Source organism: Ctenocephalides felis, unplaced genomic scaffold, assembly GCF_003426905.1.
Source record: "Ctenocephalides felis isolate EL2017-DRISC unplaced genomic scaffold, ASM342690v1 CF-g0.4_SCAFFOLD_01886, whole genome shotgun sequence".
Taxonomy (NCBI): Eukaryota; Metazoa; Arthropoda; class Insecta; order Siphonaptera; family Pulicidae; genus Ctenocephalides; species Ctenocephalides felis.
Window position 1 is genome coordinate 51,978,567 of NW_020538040.1, and position 12,049 is coordinate 51,990,615.

Sequence of the window (12,049 nt, forward strand, 5' to 3'; positions counted from 1 at the left end):
AAAATTGTCGATTTTGTAAGATTGCTATAAAATAAAAACTAGCAGTCGGAGAGGTCTAAAAATTCAGTGGCGATTTATTAAAGTCATAATATAAGTACTTTTTGAATATAAGTCGAATTAGAGCAACTTCGATTTTTAGCCGAAAAATCTTCCAATGGTCCCCCATTGGAAAAATTGTCGATTTTGTAAGATTGCTATAAAATAAAAACTAGCAGTCGGAGAGGTCTAAAAATTCAGTGGCGATTTATTAAAGTCATAATATAAGTACTTTTTGAATATAAGTCGAATTAGAGCAACTTCGATTTTAGCCGAAAAATCTTCCAATGGTCCCCCATTGGAAAAATTGTCGATTTTGTAAGATTGCTATAAAATAAAAACTAGCAGTCGGAGAGGTCTAAAAATTCAGTGGCGATTTATTAAAGTCATAATATAAGTACTTTTTGAATATAAGTCGAATTAGAGCAACTTCGATTTTTAGCCGAAAAAAATCTTTCAATGGTCCCCCATTGGAAAAATTGTCGATTTTGTAAGATTGCTATAAAATAAAAACTAGCAGTCGGAGAGGTCTAAAAATTCAGTGGCGATTTATTAAAGTCATAATATAAGTACTTTTTGAATATAAGTCGAATTAGAGCAACTTCGATTTTTAGCCGAAAAATCTTTCAATGGTCCCCCATTGGAAAAATTGTCGATTTTGTAAGATTGCTATAAAATAAAAACTAGCAGTCGGGGAGGTCTAAAAATTCAGTGGCGATTTATTAAAGTCATAATATAAGTACTTTTTGAATATAAGTCGAATTAGAGCAACTTCGATTTTTAGCCGAAAAATCTTTCAATGGTCCCCCATTGGAAAAATTGTCGATTTTGTAAGATTGCTATAAAATAAAAACTAGCAGTCGGAGAGGTCTAAAAATTCAGTGGCGATTTATTAAAGTCATAATATAAGTACTTTTTGAATATAAGTCGAATTAGAGCAACTTCGATTTTTAGCCGAAAAATCTTCCAATGGTCCCCCATTGGAAAAATTGTCGATTTTGTAAGATTGCTATAAAATAAAAACTAGCAGTCGGAGAGGTCTAAAAATTCAGTGGCGATTTATTAAAGTCATAATATAAGTACTTTTTGAATATAAGTCGAATTAGAGCAACTTCGATTTTTAGCCGAAAAATCTTCCAATGGTCCCCCATTGGAAAAATTGTCGATTTTGTAAGATTGCTATAAAATAAAAACTAGCAGTCGGAGAGGTCTAAAAATTCAGTGGCGATTTATTAAAGTCATAATATAAGTACTTTTTGAATATAAGTCGAATTAGAGCAACTTCGATTTTTAGCCGAAAAATCTTTCAATGGTCCCCCATTGGAAAAATTGTCGATTTTGTAAGATTGCTATAAAATAAAAACTAGCAGTCGGAGAGGTCTAAAAATTCAGTGGCGATTTATTAAAGTCATAATATAAGTACTTTTTGAATATAAGTCGAATTAGAGCAACTTCGATTTTTAGCCGAAAAATCTTCCAATGGTCCCCCATTGGAAAAATTGTCGATTTTGTAAGATTGCTATAAATAAAACTAGCAGTCGGAGAGGTCTAAAAATTCAGTGGCGATTTATTAAAGTCATAATATAAGTACTTTTTGAATATAAGTCGAATTAGAGCAACTTCGATTTTTAGCCGAAAAATCTTCAATGGTCCCCCATTGGAAAAATTGTCGATTTTGTAAGATTGCTATAAAATAAAAACTAGCAGTCGGAGAGGTCTAAAAATTCAGTGGCGATTTATTAAAGTCATAATATAAGTACTTTTTGAATATAAGTCGAATTAGAGCAACTTCGATTTTTAGCCGAAAAATCTTCCAATGGTCCCCCATTGGAAAAATTGTCGATTTTGTAAGATTGCTATAAAATAAAACTAGCAGTCGGAGAGGTCTAAAAATTCAGTGGCGATTTATTAAAGTCATAATATAAGTACTTTTTGAATATAAGTCGAATTAGAGCAACTTCGATTTTTAGCCGAAAAATCTTTCAATGGTCCCCCATTGGAAAATTGTCGATTTTGTAAGATTGCTATAAAATAAAAACTAGCAGTCGGAGAGGTCTAAAAATTCAGTGGCGATTTATTAAAGTCATAATATAAGTACTTTTTGAATATAAGTCGAATTAGAGCAACTTCGATTTTTAGCCGAAAAATCTTCCAATGGTCCCCCATTGGAAAAATTGTCGATTTTGTAAGATTGCTATAAAATAAAAACTAGCAGTCGGAGAGGTCTAAAATATCAGTGGCGATTTATTAAAGTCATAATATAAGTACTTTTTGAATATAAGTCGAATTAGAGCAACTTCGATTTTTAGCCGAAAAATCTTCAATGGTCCCCCATTGGAAAAATTGTCGATTTTGTAAGATTGCTATAAAATAAAACTAGCAGTCGGAGAGGTCTAAAAATTCAGTGGCGATTTATTAAAGTCATAATATAAGTACTTTTTGAATATAAGTCGAATTAGAGCAACTTCGATTTTTAGCCGAAAAATCTTCCAATGGTCCCCCATTGGAAAAATTGTCGATTTTGTAAGATTGCTATAAAATAAAAACTAGCAGTCGGAGAGGTCTAAAAATTCAGTGGCGATTTATTAAAGTCATAATATAAGTACTTTTTGAATATAAGTCGAATTAGAGCAACTTCGATTTTTAGCCGAAAAATCTTCCAATGGTCCCCCATTGGAAAAATTGTCGATTTTGTAAGATTGCTATAAAATAAAAACTAGCAGTCGGAGAGGTCTAAAAATTCAGTGGCGATTTATTAAAGTCATAATATAAGTACTTTTTGAATATAAGTCGAATTAGAGCAACTTCGATTTTTAGCCGAAAAATCTTTCAATGGTCCCCCATTGGAAAAATTGTCGATTTTGTAAGATTGCTATAAAATAAAAACTAGCAGTCGGAGAGGTCTAAAAATTCAGTGGCGATTTATTAAAGTCATAATATAAGTACTTTTTGAATATAAGTCGAACTAGAGCAACTTCGATTTTTAGCCGAAAAATCTTTCAATGGTCCCCGTAAAGTCGTAATATAAGTACTTTTTGAATATAAGTCGAACTAGAGCAACTTCGATTTTTAGCCGAAAAATCTTTCAATGGTCCCCCATTGGAAAAATTGTCGATTTTGTAAGATTGCTATAAAATAAAAACTAGCAGTCGGGAGGTCTAAAAATTCAGTGGCGATTTATTAAAGTCATAATATAAGTACTTTTGAATATAAGTCGAATTAGAGCAACTTCGATTTTTAGCCGAAAAATCTTTCAATGGTCCCCCATTGGAAAAATTGTCGATTTTGTAAGATTGCTATAAAATAAAAACTAGCAGTCGGAGAGGTCTAAAAATTCAGTGGCGATTTATTAAAGTCATAATATAAGTACTTTTTGAATATAAGTCGAATTAGAGCAACTTCGATTTTTAGCCGAAAAATCTTCCAATGGTCCCCCATTGGAAAAATTGTCGATTTTGTAAGATTGCTATAAAATAAAAACTAGCAGTCGGAGAGGTCTAAAAATTCAGTGGCGATTTATTAAAGTCATAATATAAGTACTTTTTGAATATAAGTCGAATTAGAGCAACTTCGATTTTTAGCCGAAAAATCTTCCAATGGTCCCCCATTGGAAAAATTGTCGATTTTGTAAGATTGCTATAAAATAAAAACTAGCAGTCGGAGAGGTCTAAAAATTCAGTGGCGATTTATTAAAGTCATAATATAAGTACTTTTTGAATATAAGTCGAATTAGAGCAACTTCGATTTTTAGCCGAAAAATCTTCCAATGGTCCCCCATTGGAAAAATTGTCGATTTTGTAAGATTGCTATAAAATAAAAACTAGCAGTCGGAGAGGTCTAAAAATTCAGTGGCGATTTATTAAAGTCATAATATAAGTACTTTTTGAATATAAGTCGAATTAGAGCAACTTCGATTTTTAGCCGAAAAATCTTCCAATGGTCCCCCATTGGAAAAATTGTCGATTTTGTAAGATTGCTATAAAATAAAAACTAGCAGTCGGAGAGGTCTAAAAATTCAGTGGCGATTTATTAAAGTCATAATATAAGTACTTTTTGAATATAAGTCGAATTAGAGCAACTTCGATTTTTAGCCGAAAAATCTTCCAATGGTCCCCCATTGGAAAAATTGTCGATTTTGTAAGATTGCTATAAAATAAAAACTAGCAGTCGGAGAGGTCTAAAAATTCAGTGGCGATTTATTAAAGTCATAATATAAGTACTTTTTGAATATAAGTCGAATTAGAGCAACTTCGATTTTTAGCCGAAAAATCTTTCAATGGTCCCCCATTGGAAAAATTGTCGATTTTGTAAGATTGCTATAAAATAAAAACTAGCAGTCGGAGAGGTCTAAAAATTCAGTGGCGATTTATTAAAGTCATAATATAAGTACTTTTTGAATATAAGTCGAATTAGAGCAACTTCGATTTTTAGCCGAAAAAATTTCAATGGTCCCCCATTGCGAAAATTGTCGATTTTGTAAGATTGCTATAAAATAAAAACTAGCAGTCGGAGGAGGTCTAAAAATTCAGTGGCGATTTATTAAAGTCATAATATAAGTACTTTTTGAATATAAGTCGAATTAGAGCAACTTCGATTTTTCAGCCGAAAAATCTTCCAATGGTCCCCCATTGCGAGAATTGTCGATTTTGTAAGATTGCTATAAAATAAAAACTAGCAGTCGGAGAGGTCTAAAAATTCAGTGGCGATTTATTAAAGTCATAATAAATACTTTTTCAATATAAGTCGAATTAGAGCAACTTCGATTTTTAGCCGAAAAATCTTCCAATGGTCCCCCATTGCGAGAATTGTCGATTTTGTAAGATTGCTATAAAATAAAAACTAGCAGTCGGAGAGGTCTAAAAATTCAGTGGCGATTTATTAAAGTCATAATATAAGTACTTTTGAATATAAGTCGAATTAGAGCAACTTCGATTTTTAGCCGAAAAATCTTCCAATGGTCCCCCATTGCGAAAATTGTCGATTTTGTAAAATTGCTATAAAATAAAAACTAGCAGTCGGAGAGGTCTAAAAATTCAGTGGCGATTTATTAAAGTCATAATATAAATACTTTTTGAATATAAGTCGAATTAGAGCAACTTCGATTTTTAGCCGAAAAATATTCCAATGGTCCCCCATTGCAAGAGTTGTCGATTTTGTAAGATAGCTATAAAATAAAAACTAGCAGTCGGAGAGGTCTGAAAATTCAGTGGCGATTTATTAAAGTCGCAATGAATGTACTTTTTGAATATTAGTCAAATCAGATCGTATCTTGATTATTTCTCCATTTAATAGTTATTTTGTTATCTAATCAATAGTTTCTGTGTATGAGTGTTTTTTAAACATTACATTCACCAATTTTATGATGATGATGAAAACACTAAAACTTCCATAAAAGATAATAAAACTTTGCATACCTTTTGTACAGTTTCAGAGCGAGAATTTTGTCCTTCGCTGTGAAGTTTTTTCTGTTCTTTGCAAATGGTATTTAGAATTAAAATTACTTGGCCTTTTTGCTGGATTTGCACACTGTTGTGGTTTCGTATTAAATTAATTTATTTAGCCTCTATCAGAATTATCGCCTGATTCTACATCAGGATGTTTTCCTAGTCTTGACAGTATGAGAGAAGAACTCTTTCACGTTTTCCGTAAAGAAGATTTGTCTAATCCACCCACTTCTATAAAGTTCGAAGATGCATATTATTATATAAAATATTAATTGATAAAAAACTTGGGAATAGAAATCAATTTCATCATTATTTTTGAAGATAAAATATAAAATTCTTTAAATATGTTTATTTTTATATGAAAATAATGCAGCGATCTTATGTATGAAATAAGAACAAATCTTTGTGTGCAATATTTTTCTCAAATAATAATATCTCACATTCTATTAATAGTTTTTCGAGAATTAATTATACATCAGATAGATTTATTAGCATACTATTACTTTTGCACAATTATAAAATCATAATTATGTAAAAGTTATAATATAATACTAAATTTTTTAATTTGTTGTATACCATTGAAAGAGCTCATTTACGGACAAACATTATCGTATACAGAATATAGAATACAAAATAGCATTATTTTGAGACCTTATATACCTAGGAAGTCCTAAAACTGACTGTTAGACGAGAAAAAGACCACTTTTTTCGACCTAAATCTTTGTATTAGTAAAAAATCTCAAGCAAATATCTGCACATGTTAACAGATTTAGTACCAGTTTAGGGAAGTCGGATATAACAAATCCTGTGAGACAACTCCACTCGAATTCACTCCGAGGGAGGAGTTGTATCGGAGTGATAACTCCGGAGTGAATTACCCACCTTCACCTCATACATGTACATACACACATCAATGTTTTGTAAGGAACTCCATAATCTTCAGAAAAGTAAAGATATGCAGTAATTTTTATTTTGAACGATTGCAATAACTTGCCCTACGGAAAGATACACAATTCATAAATTACAGTATATACTTTTTTAACTTTCCGTAGGGTAAGTTATAGTAATCGCAAAAAAATCGAAAATGAAAATTTTTATAGATCCTTATGTTTCAAAACCTTCTGAACATTTTGGAATACCTTAGAAAAAATGGATGTATGTGTGTGTGTATGTGTGTGTGCGGATACAAATTTTCGTCGACGATTTCGGGAACACGGATCAACCGATTTGAATAATTAAAAAAAAAATCGATTCGTATTGATAAGGAGACGTGCTGGTTAGTTTTTGGCGAAGGCAGGTCTAGCCGTTCCAAAGATACGAGGTAAAAAGTGCCGAAAACGGTAACTCAGTTTTTAAGAGAATGCAGCGTCCGATTTGAATAATTCAAAAAACATTTTATTTGTATTGACTAAATGAACAACTGTTCAAATTTAAGGAAAGTCGTCCAACGACTTTGGAGATATGGAGGAAAAAGTAAAAAAAGAGCCATTTGGCGGTCAAAAATGAACATTAGACATATGCACATCAGAGTATCAGATATTTTATATAAATTTTAATGATGAATACAAATATTATATTGTTTTAGTGTTACGCGCGCTATCGCGTATTGATATTTTGCCTCTAGAACAGGTACGAAGCGCGGTCGCGCTGTCATTTTGGTACGAGTTGGAGCAGAGGGTGCAAAAAATGATCATGCCGTGAAATGAAAATGCCGATACTTGATTATTTAACAAATTTCAGAAATTACGTTTTTATTTCAACACGGTATGTTTTTGCACATGATGATTCGAATATGGTTCAATATGGTTCAAAATTCTATTAAAAGTTTCAAATCATTGATCAACTTTTATTGATTATTATTGATTATTTTTAATTACTTTAATTTTGAATTGTGGTATGGGAAGTTCCAGCAATTTGCTTTAAGGCACGATGCCATACACCACTGGTTTGATTTTGTCTTTGTTCATATACTAGAAAGTAAAACTGAAAAACATGCAACTAAATTTTTATAGTAAACTAACTAATTTTGCTTCACTATTCATATTTAAACCGAACAAACCAGCTTCATTATTAAATAAATTCTTTAATTTATTTAATAATAAATCTATACTAAGCATGGCATCGTGCCTTCATGCAAATTGCTAGAACTTCTAACACCAGAAATTAAAATTTTTAAAAAAGCTTTAAAATTCTTTGAAAACTGAAAAAAATGATTTTTGAGAACGTTTCAATTGTCTGAAAAAAAGACTTAAAAAAAATTGCTTTGTTACCTCTAACAATTCCGGTTCACAATGGCGATCAGTTGCACAACACATAAAACCACACCACAAAATTATTCAATTGTCAGATAAAGCTAATCACTACAAACCACAAAAGTAACTATACATCCATTATAAACTAACACATAACAATAAATAATAATTTAATGATTTCTATTAAAGTCCAATAGATCGATAGGATTATTAATTTTTCTCAAAAATGGCACAAAAATAACATAACCTTATCTATTCAGTGATCGCGGCAAAACTGAAAATGATGACATATGATTTATATTGATTACAGCGCCAACCAAGTGGCGAAAATTTAAAGCAATTATGGCGCGAATTTAAATGTCAAATATATTCCAAATACAAAAGTTGAATAATTCAATGCCAAATTTTATTTAATATTGAATTCGATGCCAAATTATTATTACTATTAATCTATATATATATATATATATATATATATATATATATATATTATGTCAATATTATAATGATTTTGTAAAACATATTCAATACTTTCCGAAAGAGAAGTTTGTTTTCGCAAAAATCCGATTTGCTAATTTTATGTTTTGTCAACCAATTCGAACAATTTTTGAATTTTTAAAATCAGTTCAAGATTGATTTGTTTGTGTTTTGTGGATGAATTGAATTATCATATCATATCAAGAATAGTGAATCAAAAATATCATCTCATTATTATAATGAAAGTATGAAATGATTTACCAATATATTTATGGTTCGCCTACATATTTGTTAGTTTTACATTCAATCGAGGTTTAACTAACTTTATCTTGTTCAGTTTGTTATACATCTACCCATACCTTTGCCTTTTCTCTTCTAGTAAGTTAAATGACAATGTTCTGAAACACTAACTGACACAATATGAATCTACGAGGCTGAATTGAATATTTGTATTTGGAACTTAGTCAAAATTAAATTCTAGAACAATTAGTCAAGTGGACCAATTAGTGGACGAACAATTTTACATTTTTTGGCAATTACAAAGAAACGACTTGATCGATCGTCGTGCAATAATGACTAACAATAGTCCTTATCAAGATACTTCAAATAGCTTTTAAATTTTTCAAATCGGTCTAGTTCTTTTTGAGAAAACGTCGACTAAATGTCAAAATTCGGCTCACATACACACCTGTCTACATAGGTACTTCTACTAAATTTGGTCCCATTCGATTCAGAATGGCTCGAAATTCATTTCAAATCATTTGAAATCTGGAAATAAAATTTTGAGCCCAAATTTGGAAACAATGTATGTGTGTGTGTGTATGTGAGCCGATTTTTCGATCATTCGTCGAGTTGGGCCGGCCGTGGTCCCGTGGTAAGAACGTGGGCTAGCAAATCCTAGTCCCGAGTTCGAATCCAACCTCGGTCGGTTCGGTATCAAAGCAGCTTGATACCAAATTTTCACTTGAAATCATAGATTTCAAATATGATTTCAAGTGAAAATGGCCTTTCGTGGGCATAGCTGTAGTGGCAACATGCCACTTGGAAGTAAAAAAGTCATCACTATTACAACAATTGTAATAATTCAGCACATAAAGATGGGACAACTGTTTGGGTTGCCATCTATAATAATTGTAAGATAATTGATCACAACAGCTCATAGAACTCATAAGTTCTGATCGCTGTTAAAGAATTTTAAGAAAAAAAAAAAAATTCGTCGAGTTTTCTCAAAAAACGACTGGACGGATTTCAAGAATATAAAATCAATTTGACGTATCTCGATAACGGCCAAGCAGTTTCTTTATAATTAACGGAAAGGTATAAAATTGTTCGTCCACGTTTAAGACCACAATCTTGAACCGATTTTAAAAATTCCAAAATTGTTCGAAAGTTTTTGTTTGGAAATCGCGTTGATTAGTTTTTGGTAAAAATCGATCGAGCCGTTTCTTTGTAATTAAATGGTGATTATTTTCGACGATTTTGATAAAACTTTGCATTACAATAGATTTAATAGTCTAAAATAATATACTAAATTATAATAGGCCTACGATAAACGGTGGAATTACAATGTGTCTGAGCGATTCTAATCATAATCTATGCCTGTTCGTTCATATGTAAGTTCTGGGTTTCGTAGGTAGCTACTGATTACAGTTATATCAGCACTTGAAAAAAATAATGTAATAAAAAGTGTATGTAATGGTAAATTGGGCTCACTCGTGGATAAGTGACTAGAGCGTCTGGACCTAAATCAGAGATACCGGGATCGATCACGCTTCGAGGACCCTGATGTCAAAACAGTAGTGACATTGATTTTCTAATGAAATCATTGTTATATCACAAAGTATTAAATTTTAATTAATTCTGCCTAATTAGCGAAACCAAATCATATCAAAACAATAACAAAGGTGATGTAAGCACAACCGTAAACTTGAACGAAGAAATTAATTATGGAAATGCTCTCCATAAAATGGTCCTTAGATAGCACTATGCTTTCAAGTAATAATAGCCCTCATCCGGCATTGCTACATTAATAAGATATTCGCCCTAATTAAAATATTGTAACAATAAAATTTATCACATATAGATGAGAAAGCTGTTTGGGTTGCCATCCGTAAAATCGACGTAGTATTGAGTCAAAATGAAATGTGGTAAACAAATTAAATCCACTTATAAATAAATTACAGATAGTATAAATGAGTTTGATAGATTTCATGTGGAAATCGCATTGATTAGGTTTTAGTGAAAGCAAAAATTTTATTTTCAAAATAAAGGTTGGACCTTTTTTACCTAAATCTCAATCCTTATTGATGAAATTGATTATATATAAGTATTGGGAAGTTAACGCAATTTGCCGAAAGAAAAATGCTGCTTACAACTAATTTCAGTATCAAGTGGGATTTCAGTATCAAACTCCTGAATCGATCTAGGCACTTTTTACTGATATCACATTTTTGGAGGTGCTCGAATCGCGATATATTGCAATATTTCTATTTTTTATATTCACGGAAGAAATATTGTGTAGGTGTAATTTTTTTCAGAAAAATGATATTCTTTGCTGATAGTTGTGTCGAGTTATACAAAGCATCTCGGAACATATTTCCTGCTTCTTCAATTCGCTAACTTTTGCTAGTTTCTTGTTGACTTGCGAGACTTCAATCTTGAATCCATTGTTGCACCCAGTTCATAACAAAGTGCATAAGAATATTTATCTCGACAATGACTTATGAATGTCTGAATAAAATATTTTATTGCATTATGCATCTTTGTGACATCTTTATAAAAATGTATATTGAATAATGTTGTTAATGCGGCTCTCAATTAAAAAATATGATAATTGTCTCAAGATGAATAGTAAAACAATGATGAATTTAGGATTTTGTTAATACAAATACAAACTATAGGTGCATGGCATCGTGCTTTAAGGCAAATTACTGGTACTTTCCGTACCGTAACTTAACATTTTTTAGCAATAAAATTTTTGGTTGCTTTTCCAATTAATCAAATCGGTTGATCCATGCTCTCGAAATCGTGGACAAAAATTTGTTTCTGAACATACATACAATGTGAGTGCATGGAACTCACGCACATTCATTTTTGCTATGATATCCCAAAATGTTTAGAAGACTTTGAAACGTGAAGATATACAAAAATCAAAATTGAATGTTTTTCGAATCATTCAAATCGGTTGATCCGTGCTCTCGAAATCGTGGACGAAAATTTGTATCCAAACATACATACATACATACTAGATATCAATAATATTAGGACCACCACTGGGCGGCCTGATATTCCCTTTCTATTTATATTAATCAAAAAAATTACTAGATGTCATATTTATAGACAGTTGTAATTGATAAATTAAATAAAAAAAATACATACTAGATACATCCATACACATACACATTCATTTTTTATGGTATATCAAAATGTTCAGAAGGCTTTGAAACGTAAAGTTATACAAAAATCAAAATTGAATGCCATTCGAATCATTCAAATCGGTTGATCCATGCTCTCGAAATACGAAAGAAAATTTGTATCCAAACATACATACATACATAATACTTTCATCCAAACTCACACGCACATTCATTTTTACTATGATATACCAAAATGTTCAGGAGCCTTTAAAACGTGGGGATACACAGATTCAAATTTGAATGTTTTTCGAATCATTCAAATAGGTTGATCCGTGCTCTCGAAATCGTGGACGAAAATTTGTATCCGATCATACATACATACACACTGCATACATCCATACACACAGACATCGATTTTTCCCAAGGTATACCAAAACCAAAACTGAATGTTTTTCAAATTATTCAAATCGGTTGATCCATGTTT